The 6,390-nt window shown below is 49.7% G+C and overlaps 1 long non-coding RNA gene across 1 annotated transcript; it reads right to left on the reverse strand.

The window, feature by feature from the left end:
• Nucleotides 1–3,681: 3,681 nt before the first annotated feature.
• On the reverse strand, nt 3,682–6,128 carry LOC123169578 (uncharacterized). Its single transcript, XR_006484882.1, has 3 exons — nt 5,804–6,128; nt 5,320–5,630; nt 3,682–4,352 (listed from the first exon to the last, which is right to left on the reverse strand). It is a non-coding gene; the product is annotated as an uncharacterized lncRNA (long non-coding RNA).
• Between the last annotated feature and the right edge of the window lie 262 nt (nt 6,129–6,390).

A 6,390-nucleotide genomic window follows, 5' to 3' on the forward strand; every position in this document is an offset into this window, starting at 1 on the left:
TATATTGGACGAAGGGTATTGGAGTCCGGAAGTGTTCCGGGGGTACCAGGCTATGGCTTGCATGACCGAAAGGTGTTTCGGGAGCCCCGGCAAGTGTTGGAGGGCCTCATGGGCCAAAGGGGAAGGGGCAAACCAGCCCACTAATGGGTGGTGCGCCCCCCACACCCTTTCCCACGTTGCTTGGGGAGGTGGGGCGCCTCCACCTAGCTTGGGAGGCAAGCCTCCACCTGCTTGGCTTGGGGGGCAGGTCTCCCTAGGATTTTCCCTAGGGAGATCCAATCTGCTTGGCCGCCGCCCCCTAGGGGAAACATTAGGGCGCCTCCCCCTCTTCCCTTGCCCCTATATATAGTGGAGGGGTGGGAGGGCAGCCGCACCTCTTCCCTGGCGCAGCCCTACCTCCTCATACACCTCCTCCTCCTCCGTAGTGCTTAGCGAAGCTCTGCCGGAGAACCACGAGCTCCATTGCCACCACGTCGTCGTGCTGCTGGAGTTCTCCCTCAACTTCTCCTCTCCCCTTGCTCGATCAAGAAGGAGGAGACGTCCCCGGGCTATACGTGTGTTGAACGCGGAGGCGCCGTCCGTTCGGCGCTAGATCGGATCTTTCGCGATTTGAATCGCTGCGAGTATGGCTCCATCAACCGCGTTCTTGTAACGCTTCCGCCTAGCGATCTTCAAGGGTATGAAGATGCACCCCCTCTCTCTCGTTGCTAGCATCTCCTAGATTGATCTTGGTGACACGTAGGAAAATTTTGAATTATTGCTACGTTCCCCAACAACCGCGCCGCCCCCGCGGGCGGCCGGCCGCGCCCAGCCTTCTCCCTCCCCCTTCCTCTGCCGCCGGCGCCCGCTTCAGGCCTGGCCCGGGCGACGCTGGTGGCGGCAGCCCTGGCTTTTCCCCTCTCGGGTGTCTGCCGGCGCGGGACGGGGCGACCCCGGGCGGTGCTTCTACGCGGCGGCGGTCTAGCGTGGTGGCGGGGGCTCCTGGCAAGAGTGGGGGCGGACTTTGGGACGGCGGCGTCGCCGTTGGCGGCGGGGCGACGCGGCGGCGCGGTCTGGAGGCGCCCGCTCGGCCCAGATGGGGGCCCTTCGGGCCCCATCTGGGCCTCGGCGGGCCGGCGGCGGGGTGGGTCTGCTTCGTGGCTTCCGGGAGGCGGGGGAGAGGCGATGAGCGGCAGGGTGCTGGCGGCGCCATCGTCGGCTTGCTGCAGCGTGGCGGCGGGGCTTAGCGGACCCGTTTCGGGCCTGGCCGGGCCAGGGGTGGCCTGGCATGCCCTGCTGCCGCGTCCGGACGGCTACCGCGACGGTGCCGGACGCTCTGGCCTCCCGCACGACGGCGGTGGAGGTGGTTCCCTCCCGTTCGGCTTCGGTGCTGCTTCTCCCTCCGCGGGGCGCTTCTCTCCGGCCCTCTTGGCCTCGTGTTCGTGTTCGCAGTGAGGTGGCGTGGGTGATGGCGCAACCGCGATGGCGCATGGTGGTGGGCGGCGGTCTGGCTGGTCGGCTCCGGTCCGTTGGGCGGTGGGGATTGGAGTACGGGAGAAATCCTTGCCGGTCTTCGGCCCCGATGCGGTGACACCTGCGGGTGCCACCATTCCTTCCTGGAGGGTGTCGGTGATATCCATCCCCCACCTCCCTCCGCGTGCTGGGGAAACCCTAGGACATGTCCGGGCAGCAGCGTCGTCGGCGTCGCTTTCCTTCTTGGAGGTGTTGTTTTGTACGCGGTGGTCCGAAGCCTCGGGTTGTAGTGGTTTTTCTCTAGTGGGCGTAGCGGTGGCGGGTCATCCCTCGCTCTGTCGAGCTGCCATTGTTGCTTCTTCTCTTTTTCTTTTAGGCTTGTTGTGCTGTTCGCCCCAACGATCCTGTATCAGTGTTGGTTGCTTTGGAATAGAAAGCGGGGGAAAACACTTTTTCGGTAAGGGGTACGTGGATATATATACTACTCAGCCTAGCCATCTAGTACTAATCCTATTCCACGTCTAACACTAATCCTACACGGACACGATGCATACACATGTATACGTACAGGACGCGGACACGGACGTTGGGTTTAATTCCAACATCCACTTCGCATTTCTAAGCAGTGTGAATGGCACTGGCTGTAAATCGAATGCTAATTACTTCCAAGTTGTTAATATGTGGTATGAATATGTGCCATTAGATAATCTGTGCAGCAATGACAGGCAATCTAGCATTTCTTGTTAAGAAAACAGTGCCATCAAGAAAATATGAGAGTTGCAGTCTTTGTCATTTTTTTAGTGGATACATTTGTAAGATGGCGGGAGAGGTATGCGCTTTCCCATTAGTTGTGGGACTTTTAGTCTGGATCTTTGCTTGGGTTGATAGTTTGATGTTCGCTGCTTTGTATGCGATTTGGGTTTAATTTCAAAGTAGAATTGCCTGTGGCACCGGGTTCCTCCTGGTCTTTGTTGTGTTAAGATGCTTTTTTATCAGCGACACTTGACTAGTTGTGCAGTTTGGTTCTTAACACAGTTCTATTTATTCAGTATGCTATTTTCGGTAAAGTGATCTGGTTCCTATTCTTGACTCTTGAGTTGAATTTGGTATCTTGACTTTGTCCTGTTTGGATAAAGAATTTGGTACTTTGGTTATCATATCGGTGGTTATTGCTAGGGTATTTGTTTCCTGATGCTTTTGTGTCCAGAATTTGGTGTTCTTAGGGTACAAATGAGTTGGTGTTGTTCTTAGAGTGAGTTTTACTATGGTGTGCTGTAAGGCCTGTCAAGCAATTGTATTTTTGGTTTGTGGTTCCATTTAACTGCGCTTGCTGTTGGAGTCCTACACTGCTTCATCATTAGGCTGTCATGGTTTGGCTGGCCTGCTAAGATTTGGAAGTGATGGACTTGCATGTTTTCTTCCTACTCTGAAACAAGAATTTAGTCTGATATGTACTCTCCTGGAACCCAGGAAAATGTGCCAACTCAACTTTCATGTTTGACTAGCACTCTAAAACTCTCCCTGATGCCTGAAGTTCAATGCAAAGTTTTAAAGTGCGTGCCTCCATGAAATAGCCCGACCTTTTCTTAGTAACAGGGCTCAAAGTGCAACATTGTGGAGAGTATACAATGAAAACATTACAGAAGGCTGCGTTTTCAGCTCATTTATTGTATGAAATGCCTGTTTTGATCAGTAACGTTTGTAAACACGAGGAAAAGCTGATTGTAGCATTGGTGCCACCCCTGTGAACTGGTTTTTGTGAAATCTTCTGCCTATTGAACCAGATGCAGAATTTCTCGCTGGAGCCACATTTTCTCAGCCATGTCCAGACAGCTACGTACGTATTAACATTAATAATTATTCACAAAATCTTACCAGATAGCTATGTGCTCTCAGCCACATATCGCAGAACCCCTGAGCGCTTCCTCGTGAAAATTGCATAGGCTTGACTTTTGCGTCCGAAAAAATGATATCGTACTGGAAATGCCAAGCTAGTGAGTGAGCGGCTTTCACCCACGCAAGGTGATCTACGATAGGACTGTAAGAGCTTTTGTCCACTTTGCGCATTTCTGACGACCTGGCAGTGCAGATAATGCCGCCGAAGGAGAAGGATTGCTCCGGCAAGTCGCCGGTGGGATGCTGGCCTGGAAGTGCGTGTCATTGGATTTGTCTTTTTTTTTTTAGGGAAAGCTCGGATTTGTCTACCTTTTTTTTTGAGAGAGAGAAGGATTTGCCTTTTTTGTAGGCAAACACACGCTTTATTAAATCTCTGAAATAATGTTTACAGAGATATTAACTGGATCATAAGGCATACCTAGCCAAATGTGACGACCGACATCTAAAGAAATAATGTTTACAGAGATATTAACTGGATCATAAGGCATACCTAGCCAAATGTGACGACCGACATCTAAAGACGAAGCGTGCTTTGCAAGGTGATGTGCCTCAAAGTTGCAGTTTCTACTTTCATACATGAGATGACAACTAGTCATAGACAATTTCCGTGCTATAACCTCCTGGATGATTGCACCATACGGGGCACTAGTTCCCTGATCAATGTCCTTGATAACCACTTGATAATCTGACGCCATATGGACACTTGCTAGGTTGAGATCTTCAGCCAAGAGAGACCTTCCTGACAGGCCAGGGCCTCCATGCTTGTTGGATCAGTTACGTTGTGCACAACAAATGGCCGATGCTCCCATATATTCTCCAAGCTCCTTTTTGCAGACCGCAGCAGCCGCGGCCACCATACCATCTCGAGAAAAAGCTCCGTCAACGTTGATCTTCGTGTGGCCTAGCATTGGCGAAAGCTACCTCCTGCTCGTAACACTCGCTGTAGTCGAAGCTTTAGCGTGAACTTGATCATGGATGGCGCGCGTTGCTGCGCCCATCCATTTCTACAATATAATGACAGAATATGTAAATATATGAAGACATAAAACATGAAAGTTTAATTTGCATGAACCCGTAGCTCGAGGGGTATTTTGTGTTGGGTCAATAAATAGTAGCAGCAAAACCATATTGGATCTTGATATTGGTTGTAGAAATCGCCGGGTCCAACAACAAGACTACATATGCCAACAACATGATCAAGACACTTGAATAAAGAATGATAGAAACATCGTGAGAGCTCATGTCTCAAAACCACTTCATCGTCAAAATATTTTTGATAAGCTAGATAAATTCACCAGATCATAGGGGTCACTAAGAAAGCCAAGTAGGAATCTGAGCCGAGCCAGTGCTTGGACAAAGTTAGGACATCCGTAAAATATTAGAGCTTCAAGCATCACAAATGGCATGATAAAAACAAAGATATAATAATGATTCATCTGATTAAAGCATGAAAGATGAATAGTTGAGATTAATTTCATGAGTATTGAATGGTTTGAGAAAACCTCCAAGAAGGTAACATAAATATTCTAGTTATGGTTTTTCTCCCATGACGTTACCTCCTAAGGATTTTCTTGACCCGCAAAATAATGATCCCTTGTTATCTTATTTGGTGTCGCAAACATAAATGATATATGAATATCACTAAATGAAATATATGTGAATTAGTCTGCTTTTTAGGAACGACCGAACTACTTCCAACTCTAAGATTACAAAATATGGAAAAAAAAAGTAATTCATATATTAATTTAGTAAAAATGATCTGCACCCTAGTTGGAGTTACATAAAGGAGCGTGTGTATGGAAATTTAAAAGCTGCAAAAATGTAACTGCAATAGCATAAATCATTTAATATAAATATTAATGGTTATTGATTCAATATGAAGTGGGATATCCTTTCCTTCTGCGAGACCTTCAAAATTCTTAAGATTAAATGAATTAGATTAGAGAAAATACGATACAGGATAGTATGTACCTTTTGGACAGAATTTTGATACCGAGGATATATATGCTAAGCACAAGAGTTGCAGCAAGGGCGAGCTCATTGACTGCGCCCAGAGGCAGGGCCGAATGTGGGGCTAGTGCTCGTGCCGCGCAGCCTGGGCTTCTCCTTGGCTAATGTAAAAAAGATCCTACCAAAGAAAAGAAAACATATTTATAGGATTGAGATGGAGCTCACGCCTAATAGCCTGATTGGTACCATTGCAAATAGCCGGCTCATGAATTCCTCTTCCTGAAAAATTCCAGAACCAGCCTCCAATAGTCCCCAAACCAAAATACCACAGCCTGCAGCAAAAAGGAGAAGAAAAGACAGATTTAGGATGAGTCGAACTAATCAGAGGGAGAAGGTAGCAGGGGAGGGAAAATATGCAGATAGCAGCAGCCTAGGGGAGAAGAATGGTTGATGGATCTTGTATTGCCGGAGGAGGAAGAAGGGGAGAAGATATGGAGCGCCGGACCTCTACCATCCGCCGCCACGGTGCTCCCTCGACTGCCATTAATTCCTAAACGAAACGGAAAACTGCTCGACTCCTCGCCTTAAAAACACGACGGATGAACTCTCCGCATCGGCCGGTGAGGCCCGCGCCAGGTCGGTCGCTCGCCACTGCTTCAAGAGGCGCCGCCTCGCCCTCCGGCCCACATTCCGAGCCGCCTCTCGTACACGCGGTGGATCAAATCGGAGCTCAGAGACAGGAGGCGGTGGGGATCGGGGCGCGGATCGGATCCGGGAGGCGGAGGTGATCGGGGCACGGGCTTACCTGTATCCCTCGTCGATTTTTTTTAGGCAAGTATCCTTCGTGGATGGACCTTCTTTAACCGAAGCGCAGCTGTCTTGTGGGCTGGCCGACGGCCCAGTTAACCAGAAAGCTTCGTTTCAGCCTCTGGAGCACCAGCCCACAGGACAGCTGGGCCAGTGCGGGAGAGATGGCTGTACACGCAAAATCTGACGGCCAGAAATATTCAAATCACGAAAATAGACGGTTAAAAACGTAAATCGCTGAGAGAGCTTGCTTTAGGCTCGATTATACTGTCCTTAATTGCACCT

This window comes from Triticum aestivum, chromosome 7D, assembly GCF_018294505.1.
Source record: "Triticum aestivum cultivar Chinese Spring chromosome 7D, IWGSC CS RefSeq v2.1, whole genome shotgun sequence".
NCBI lineage: Eukaryota > Viridiplantae > Streptophyta > Magnoliopsida > Poales > Poaceae > Triticum > Triticum aestivum.